This window comes from Cydia fagiglandana, chromosome Z, assembly GCF_963556715.1.
Source record: "Cydia fagiglandana chromosome Z, ilCydFagi1.1, whole genome shotgun sequence".
In the NCBI taxonomy this organism is placed as follows: domain Eukaryota; kingdom Metazoa; phylum Arthropoda; class Insecta; order Lepidoptera; family Tortricidae; genus Cydia; species Cydia fagiglandana.
This window is the reverse complement of record NC_085959.1, coordinates 6,636,214-6,647,251: the sequence shown is the minus strand read 5'-3', so window position 1 is coordinate 6,647,251 and position 11,038 is coordinate 6,636,214. Positions and strand designations below refer to the sequence as shown.

The window sequence follows — 11,038 nt, the reverse complement described above, 5'->3', positions numbered from 1 at the left end:
GTGCGAATCGTGGAGTGCTTTAAGTGTGTGGGTAGCTTATTGTTCAGTCAAAACATAGGCTACGGTGACGGCTTACCACGGCCGTATGCTTGATTGCCACTGAAAAGTGACTACAGTGAACTACCCACTTTATATTAAAAGGCTGGGTATACCTAAGAATTTTCATAATTCCGGTTTTAACCAGCTCAAATAGGTACAGTTTTACTCTAAACTGGTTTAGGCTAGTTTTTAAAGGTCCTTTAATATGTGTCGTGTTGCAGAAATATTAATGTTAAATAATAGGAAAAGAGTTTTTTTAATTGGTTAACCAGATTTTATGTACTATCACGCAATTTTAATTTAATATGAAAAGAACAAGATACATTATGTTGTGTATTAATATAGTTACAATAATATTATTTATTATAAAACTCACTTATTATTTTTACAGAATCCGTTTTTTTACTATTTTATAGTATGATTGTATTGGTATTTAACATTGAACTATTATTACTAAAGTATAGAACCGGCACAGAGGACCAGTATTTTGCGCCATGAGTTGCTGTCGTTTTGACAAAAAACCATAGAAGCGGAGCGTAAGTCTCCCGACCTAAACGCGTAAGCGACATGAATTTATAAACTGAAATAAATGTCATATACTAAGAAAAAGTGACCAAGGCCTCCAGTGCCCCAGGCTGCAGCACCAGCCAGGTGCCAGGTGGCAGGGTGTTCTACCTTAGAGATGGCTAGGGGGCGCCACAAGCCTTCAGTAAAAAAGTGCATATACTTGGAAAATTTGACTAACGTCTCTGTGACCCCGGTGGCCGAGTGGTTCAGGCACCTGCCGCGATAGCAGAGGACGCTGGTTCGATTCCAGCCTGGGGCACTGGAGGCCTTGGTCACTTTTTCTTAGTATATGACATTTATTTCAGTTTATAATTTATATAGTAGTGTTTCTACTTGATAAAAACAAATTAAAATATTTCCTGGAAATAATTTATTTTGTTCAAATACTTCATTGTATCGACATGAATTTCTCGGCGCTTACGACACTTTGGTCGCGTGACAGATCGATTGCGTCATCATCATTATTTGGTATGGCTTCTCTAGTAGTAATAAATCAATGGTATTTAAATAGTTTATTGAAACCCTAAGCACAACTTTTGATAGCATTTACAGTTTTTTGTAAACGGTATAGTGAATTAAAGTCCTTTCGCCGCGTACGCATTGGATGTTTCGGTCTCCGCATTCCGTTGAGTTAAAAGGAGACAGGTGACAAAATCCCTCTGCGTGCTAGTTGAATGGACGAGTAACGACGACGACTATATTAAGTCGAGTATAGCTACACTGGTGTAGCCATAATTATATTATAATATTATGAAATAGGTACCTAATTAATCTATAACCGTTTTACCAACTGAGTGAAATACATTTTTAAAATTAAAGTCATGTGAACTAAGATTAGAATAATTAAGGTTAATAGTGTATTTTACGCACATATTATTATTATTAACTGAGCCAGGTTCGGTCTGCCAAGACCAAAAATAACACCAAAAGTTTAACACTTTTATAGTCTATCAAACAAGTGTGTTAAAATATGTTTTTGTTTACGTTCACAGCTTTTAACATTATTTTAGTGGAAGTGTAAAAAAATCTATACTTAAACTTAAGCTACAGAAAAATGTGATTCATAAGTCAAATATATAGTAATATACGTATAGTTGTATAACATATGTTAAATAGGAAATGTATGGATGTGTGCGTATTATTGTGCTTAACGGCGGGTGTTTAGATATGTATTACTTATATACATACACATTATATATGTATATATATATATGCACTACGGCTGGTAACTGCATATTTGGTAGCGTAGTTAAATATATATGATATATATATGTAAGTAACCGTTTAACTGGTATAAATATATATAAATAGGTATGATTAAAATATACAAATAAATAAAAAAAATCATCGTTCATGTTTAGAATCAACCTGACTTTATATTTTTGGCTCCCAACCGTTTTAAGAATGCACGATCATTTATTACTTATATTAATGCCTTTTCTAGTTCTTAAGCCTTTTACAACTTTTTTTATAACTATATTCACATCACAATTATTTTTAATGAGGCATGCTCGCGCAATATTTTCATTAACATATCAATATTTTGTATTAATGTTAGTTGTAAACTTATACATTTCTTGTACTACCTTTTTATATGTATGTCACAAATATATTTACATCGCTATTTTTAAGTTTTCTATATCTGGCCGGGAGCTAGCAATATCTGTATTCGTTTTTTTCAATGGCTTACATCTTCGAGCAACACGGAAGGGAGGCGGCATTCGCACTATTTCCCCTCTGCCGAGGTACAAGATTAGCGCGTCAATCTAATCTAGCGCGGGTAATAAAACTAGTTGCACTTGGATTTTTCACTAGACCGAGTCCAGACGCGCGCGTGAACACTGCTGCACAAAAATGCCTGTTTGCTCGGTTTTTTGTTATAAAAAGAGGTCGGGGACATCAAATTTACAAAAAGAAAGTGTTACATTTCACATGTAATATTTTTTTTACATATCATACGTTAAATGACATTTAAATACAATTATTATATTTTAGTCTCAAGTAATTGTTGGATTTATCGATTTTGCTCGCTCAGTACAAATTGCGGATCGGTCGAGCGACAAATCCGACTTCTCATCTCTCAGAATACAATGACATACTTCAACGAAAATGTGTTAGTGTGCGTGTTGTGACACTAGTCACTCGTCCGTACACAAAAAGAGATCGAGGTTTGCAAGATTTGTCTTTGACGTGTGTCATTTTCTATGTATTTGTGTCGTCATTACAGATTGGATTTTGTATGTAAGTGTGTGAGAACTGCGACTGTGTGCACCTTTCCCCCCGCGAAAAATGGCAGAAAGATTTGTACGATGAGATATCGCTTGGGCCCCTCCCTTCCGACGTGTCGGAAGCCGGTGTTGCTCGAAGGCTTACATCACTAACCATCAGTCAAATAAATATATTAAAAAAGCAAAAGGACTATAATAAAAGATACATCTTATGGACCTATATTCTTGCCGTTTTTATTAAATTTTCGGGGATTATTCTTCACGATACACCACAATAAAATCTATGCTTAAAAAAAGCATGCTTAGCATGTGCTAATTATGTAAAATCTTCATACATCTTTCATGTTTTCCTCTCCCGCCGACTAGCTGAAAAGATGGTGATCTGTTAAGCCATTTATATACCGGGTGTTGCCTGTAACACGAGAAAATATTTAAATCATATATTATACTCTTATAATTTGAGAATAATTCGAAACTTTTAAAAATTACGAATCCTTTAGACTTCCTCCTTTGCATACAAAATAAATATTTCCTTCAATGTACGGACAACAGTGAGTTTGACGTTGCTTGTCACGCTTTAAACATGACGAAATTAGCAAAACATTGCGTTTTAGAATAAATTTGAAAAAGTAATAAAACTTAAAATATAGGTTATTATTAAAAGTTGCTGAACAAATGTTGGTCGGTTTGAGGAGTACAGCCTACTGTTTAATTTATTGCTCCTGTTACAAGAAACACCCGGTATGTTTAGAGTCTGTCTAAGCTAACTTTGCACTGACTTCAACAGAACAAAGTGAGGTTGTGATTATAAATCATTGAACTATTATTAAGAGGTACGTAATAGCCGGCACAGAGAACCAGCATTTTGTGCCATGAGTTGCTGTCGTTTTGACAACAAACCATAGAAGCGGAGCGTGAATCTGGCGACCTAAACGCGTAAGCGCCATGAATTTCTCGGCGCTTACGACATTTTGGTCGCAATTTCATTGTTTGGCTTCCCTATAGTAATAGTAACTCAATGTTATACTATAATGATGACATTGCCACACTTTTTCATTGCAAATGCAGAGTTAGCTTGGTCAGACTATCGTCTATTGACCGTATCATGTCTTCTTCTTTGTATAACCTTTTCGCCGCCGCGTCAATGAAGTAATAAAGTGTCATCCATGCCATGTCAAAAATTGCTCGTATACAAACCTGACCAAAACCACGACTTGATATCAAGTCGTGGCGTGTGGGGCACGAAATGTTCGGACTTCATATCAAGTCAATGGCGGCGAAAGGGTTAAAAATGTACTCGCATTTATACCGAGTGTTCTGACAGTTAATATATATTTTATTTTTTCTAGAAATTATATTAGGTTACGTAAAAACGACTGGGATTTTTTTATGTAGGTATTTATACGTGCAATTTTTCCAACAGGGATAAACATGTAATTAAAGTTTTTTTTTTACTAAGCAATTGTCAGAACCGCCTTTGTGATCTTGCAGTAACAAAACGGATTATCTAATATAAGTTTGTCAGTATTGTCTGTCTGTCAGTACATTCCAGTGCTTTCTTAAATCGGTTGTATTTTAATAGCCATTTAGTCTTAACGCATCTTAGCTTATTTGTTAAGCGTTAGTTCGCCCGAGCGGTGCAATAATATGTAAACATTATGGGAACCTTTCGTGTTCTCAAGAATAAAAGTAGACTAGGTGATTTTCAAATCGTATTCTGTACACTCCCCTTAGTTGACCGCCTTTAATGGCTCCTCTACACGATGGGCCAGCGCCGGCCACTCCATGGGACGCAGCCATGCGGTAGAATGAGATAGCAATATCACTTGCTCCCTTGGAGTGGCCGACGTTGGGCCATCGTGTAGAGGAGCCATAACGGTAGTGACTGCGCCTCGCTTGCACGAATGTCAGTACAAGGGAGAGTTGAGTTGACGCAGTCGCTAGCGATTAAGAGCCCATCAACGTGCACACTAGCGCCACCTCTAAATAATCGTGACTAAACTTTTGAACGCCAAACGGAACCATTCGCCGTGCCACTGACGCCACGGGGATAAAATCTAGTTTATTGAATGTAATGCCAACCTAAAAGTGGGGTGTTTTTCGGTAGATTTTCATCAAAAAACAATCGACGTCAAATGCCGTCTTTGGCGTCGTTGTCACGATTTTGCGTTGACGTCAATTGCGTCAACTGTGGGGTTCAAAAGGTTAATTAAATTTAACAAAAGATATTTAAAAGAGGCCGCTACGTACTGTGCTTTGTATTTAAGTACCTTTATTAAAACATCAAACTAGTTTTTATGTTACTTGAATCGTCGATCTATGAACTCAAAACAAAAACGGCAGTTTTAACTTCGGACGCATATATTGACGAATCACACAACATAAAAACTAGTTTGATCTATTCAAAAGGTTAAGTAAGTACCTTTACATAAATACTTTAATACAAAATACAGTACGTAGCGGCCCCCTTTTTTTAATATATTTCGTTTAATTAAAATAATCACGATTAATTTGGCAGTGGCGCACATTGATGGGCTCTTAACCTTTTGGCCGCCGGACCTAGTCCGCAAAGACGCTCACTCACACGCCAGAGCAAATTTTAAGTAAACAACTAATAAAAAGTTTAGGGATTGCAAATAGTGATATCGATATTTACAATTTATGGTAAAAAACTTTTTAATTTAGCTTTGTTCTTATCCTGTTTTAATTTCATTCCAAATTGCCAAAATTAAACATATGTTTTACACTCGAAAATGTTTAAAATATAGGGATTTAACATAAAAAACAACCACTAAACAATGTCGATTCAAGACGTGATATCGCCGCACTAGGCTGTACGAGAAGTCTTTTATACAAGACAACGGCGCGCATGGACTGCCCGCAGTGCAGACCGACAAGGACAGTTTTCGCGCGGATTAAGTAATAATAGTCTCTAGGTCAACGGCGTAAGCGCTTGTCGGTACGTAAACTTTATTGGCGTAACGTTAAAGCTGCGCATCATGTATCGATAAAGTCAATATATCGGAACTGTTTTAGTAAAAATTACACGTGGGTTGAATTTTTTATGAGTGTAGATATTATTCCGGAATTAGAATATATCATTATAATATCAGTTTGTTTTACATTAATCTATAAACTCTAACCAAAAAAACCTTCAACGACTTGTTATAAAAATACACATTAATTTCAATGTTATAATAAAAAACTTAAGTCTGATAAACAGGTATGTCCATCTGTACCACTCTTGTGCGAAGCGGTCGCTGCGGTGTATCCCTTCCCAATAAGCTATAAAATAACATCAATTATTTTTTTATTTATCCTTCTGCAATTAAATAGTCCACAATCTACAAGGGCAAATTTACTTGTCCGACTCTACTTTATACAGCTAAAGAAGCTGCCTGAACTTTACATATAGTTATGCCTATCTGACTCTCGTTCTACGTATTCTAGTAAGTAGTTACCTACTATTCAATAAAAAAAATTGGCGATTAACAAGTGTTAAAATACTTAAATAAAAACATATTTCTGACTTTATATTTAATTTAAAAGTTCCCATATCGAGTTAACATTCCCATCCCTAGCTGTCTTTTATACAAGACAACGGCGACGAGGAACATGAAAAACATTGAAAATTGGAGCAATTTTTTTAAAAGCCTTATTATAAAAGAATGGATTTATATAGCTGCTTAAAAAGCAAATAAATGAAAAAACAAAGACCTAAAATATGAACAAGAGTGTAAATGAAATTGCAAATGTTATTATTTTCACATTAACTCGGTGGTTGAATTTGTGTCTTGTATACAAGACGACGGCGCCAGCGTATCGTTCTATCGTTGTCTTGTATACCGGACAACGGCGGTCAAAGGGTTAAGGCCGCGTAAAACTCATGGTGGTGGTACAGGAACGAATATTGAAATATGATTAAAAAAATGTGTATACATTAATGCATCGCAACGGACAGAATACTACCGTTTTGGTTGAAAACTTTTTATGGCTGTTGAGATTTGTTGACATTATTTTAGAGACATCGTGTCGGTTGCGAACGATCAAGTTTTAAACTTTATTAACAATATTAAGAAAAGAACACCTATAGTCTCTGTTCTATCAGAATTAAAAAAAAAGTCGAGTCAGTCATTCAATGACATATTCCGTCACTGTGACAAGGTACGAAATGGCACGGAACTAAAATCTTTTGGCTCTACACGATGGGCAAACGCCGGCCACTCCAAGGGACGCATTTATGCGTTAGAGGGAGCAAGTGATATTGCTATCTCATTCTACCGCATGGCTGCGTCATTTGGAGTGGCCGGCGTTGGCCCATCGTGTAGAGGAGCCATTTGACTGTACAATGTTGTTGAGTTCACAAACATCTTTACAAGACAACGTTCCAAAAATATGTTTACACGAACTCATTGTCAGTGTCTTCGAAGCGTGCTAATCTATTTTTAGAACGTTGGCTTCTAAATAGTGTGAACTCTACTTATACACCTATTTTATTGACCGAACAACAGAATCACATGGTTTTTTTATTAGAGTTAGACCAAGATAATTCTGCAACGATTTGATAGCACACGCAGGGCAAGTGTTATTTTAAAACTCTAACTTCTATGAAATTATGACGTATAAGTAACACTTGCACTGCGCGTTCTATCAAAATCGTTGCGGACCTGTTTTGGTATAACTCTACATCCGTTTAAGATTTATGAGGAGAGCATAATATAATATAGACGTAAGGCAATAGGGAATACGCGAAACTCTGCGCAGGGGGCGCCACTAGCTATTACCACAATCCATCACAATCTGAGGGTCTACCGCGAAACAAGAAAATCGAAATTTCATTATGGTTAGGGAGGCGAATAGGGGAATTTTCGGCAATACTCGAGCGTGGCAGTTTAAGATATGAGAGATACCTTAGACCTAATAGAACAACCTTGTAAAGTATTTAACTCTATATGTAGTGACGCGCGCCTAGGATAGACGATCAGATTAGTAAAAAAAAATGGATAGTCTGAAATACTCAAGCGCGTCAGATTAAGATATTGGGGGTTGATTTTAGTGTTTAAAGACTAAATTTAACTAATCTGACGATAAGTCCTTGACGCCGCCGAGTTATAGGGTCACGAACTTGTAAAAAAAAAACGTTAATCCGGCATTCTCGAGCGCGATTTTTTTATTTTTTATTTTGAAGAATATAATCTAAAACTTACTAAAAATACAACATCTGCCGGTTTCCGCATGACCGGAAGTGTGGAGGAGCCATTTCGTCTTCCTAAGAACGCGTTGCGGCATATAAGTCGCGAACGATACATTTTACAAAAAAAAAATTTAAATAAACAAAAAAGGTAATTTTATTTTACACAAAAAAGGTCTCTTTACATTTTTGTCCAAAGTTAAAACTTTTTGACTTGAAGCATCATAAAATCGGTCAGATTAAGAGAACCCACCAACATTTTTGTCAGATTAAAAAAATATGCTTTCAGGATACCGAGATAAACCTCCCCTATGAAAATCTGACGCGCTCGAGTATTTCAAAAAAACTTTTTTTTTTTGCATTTTCAAAAATTCATCGTAACTTATCGTCACGCCGAAATCGTCAGTTTTTTTAAAGGAAGCTTCCTTGGGGCCTACTTAACACCCCTTCCGAAAATCTGACGCGCCCGAGTAAATTTTTTTTATTTGCATTTTTGACTACTTTATATGCCTACCCCCACCACGCAAACCGGCAGATTAGTATACCGTTGTTATCAGAGGCACTCGGGGCATACGTAGTATGAATATCTGACGCGCTCGAGAATGCCCAAGTAACTGTTTTTTTTAACATTTTTGAAAAACCGTACACGCCAAACCCACCGCTAAAATGGTTTTTGCCATACGAGCTTTTCTTTTCGAAATTATTTTATCTTTCGATTTTGATAGGTCTCGACGGCGCCGTTGAATTACGCCATTTAGCTACCTCGCCTCCCAAACCTCATCCACTTTTACATATTCGAGCGAAGAAGAGGCAGATAACTAAATTTCGATTTTCGCTTTTCCCGGTAGGCCCTTTGTGAACAAACCGCCTTCATGATTCATGATTCGTCATATTGTATTACCTATGTGTGAAAATATGTCAAAAAACAGTTAAAGGCACAGTAGGTATGTATAAGTTACTCTATGGTTTACGATAGGTGCTAGTGCTGCACTCTGGCGGCAGAACGCTGCAGTAATACCCCCTATTAAAGCGGTTGTTTACATTTTTAAAATTTGATCATTCGTCAATTTGTTTCAGAAATAATCACAGATTAGTTCTACAATACTGCTGTATTATTGTAATAATACATTTACATTTACATATGGCCCTTTTTCCCGCACTAGTGCGTAAAATAGCACTATTCGTGTGTATGTCGAAAGTTTAGGGCTATATGTACTGTAAAACGTTCGATACACGTGTGAATAGGTAATTCGCAACTCCTTTCCGCACTTGTATCGTAAATAACTATTTCGAAGGCTGTTTCAATTGGCACTTTGTCTCTTTTCGTTTGCGACATACGATAACGATCTAGGTTATGTTATTCCTAGAGATAGACCATTTTTAAAGTGCACCATTTCCCACTTTCGCCCAAATAAAGAAATGTTAGATCATCCTAAGTTCTAGATAATTTTTTGCAGTTTTGAATTTCGAACCTTCTTATATTCCATTATAGTTCAAAATTCGATTTTATATTGTCCTTTTAAAAGAACGTTGGGACTTAGGAGAATTGCCTTTCATTATTTGGTGAGCTGAGCTTAGGTAAGTTTGGTGTTGCGCGCAGTTTAAGCGCGCGATTGTTTTATGCGATAAACGCAGCGTTTTAACGCGATGCGTTTAAAACTGGTCAATCTCTAGGAATAACCGGTCATCTTTATGCCAATGGCACAGAGTATAATCTACCGGTTGTGTCGAATATATGTATACAATTTTATTCTTTAACCCACTATTATGTTAAGGAGAAACATGTATACATATCTTTGACGCATGTGACATAACTTAGAAGTCGTATAGTCGCGCATTCGCCATCTTTCTTCAGTATTCTATGTTGCCACGCTTTTAAATGAAATGTGGACGGATTTTGATTAAGTTATGCGCGTATTTACGCGTATTGAATACCACACTTTTGGGAATTGGCGGTTAAATGACAAAAAAAGATGGCGGCTGGCCACCGACCAGTGATTTTTCGTGTATGATCAAATTGATCTGTCTTAATAGCTAGGCCGTTGCGTGCGAGTGAAAGAGACGTCTGTATTGTATGTAATTATACATAGTCGGCTTAAATGTAAGGCAACATTCGCTTTCGACTATTATAATGGCTCCTCTACACGATGGGCCAACGCCGGCCACTCCAAGGGACGCAGCCATACGGCAGAATGAGATAGAGCAATATCACTTGCTCCCTCTAACGCATAAATGCGTCCCTTGAAGTGGCCGGCGCTGGCCCATCGTGTAGAGGAGCCATTATACCGAACTGTATTTGTGCAAATATAATTTCCATCTTTCGACTGTTATAGAGGTTGAATGAATATTTAGGAAAATCCACAATAAGGCAAATACAGCCATTAGTGTATTGCTAGCTGGCTTTAGGCTTAGTTTTGTCCGTATTCTGACTGTACTTTCTTAACCTCTACCCGCCCAAAGGCCTATAAAAGGATCTCCCATTCCATTCTCGTTTAAATTATTTTCATAACTTATTTAAACTCAATTTATTTTGGCATTTTTGGTCTGCGGGCTAGATGTTAAAGATAATATTTAGGCCAAATGTGCCCGTGAATAAATTTAACACTAAGGGGCCCACTGATCAACAGTCCGCCGGACGGTAACGACTGTTAATCAGTGGCCCCTTTAGACGACGCGCGAACTCGCATGCGATTTTAGTTACATTGCAGACTGTTGGTTACGGCCATCAAAAACAGCAATGTAATAAATAAAACTCGTATGCGAGTTCTCGCATCGTCTAATATTAATATTCGAGATATTTTTTACACGATGGCCGATTTTCAGCCAAACTCTGGTCAGTATGGCCGCGGATTCCCAGAAGTGCGTCCACACTACGGGCGTCCGTTAGCTGGCGCGAGTGAGCGGGTTAAATAAATAGTATGAACGTTGCTAACTGATTTTATGGCTCCTCTACACGATGGGCCAACGCCGGCCACTCCAAGGGACGCATTTATGCGTTAGCGGGAGCTAGTGA

General features: G+C 37.2%; 1 long non-coding RNA gene across 1 annotated transcript; it reads right to left on the bottom strand.

Annotated features, from left to right (window-relative positions):
- Positions 1 to 8,927: 8,927 nt before the first annotated feature.
- On the bottom strand, positions 8,928 to 10,154 carry LOC134679434 (uncharacterized). Its single transcript, XR_010100329.1, has 2 exons — positions 9,283 to 10,154; positions 8,928 to 9,129 (listed from the first exon to the last, which is right to left on the bottom strand). It is a non-coding gene; the product is annotated as an uncharacterized LOC134679434 (long non-coding RNA).
- Positions 10,155 to 11,038: the final 884 nt, after the last annotated feature.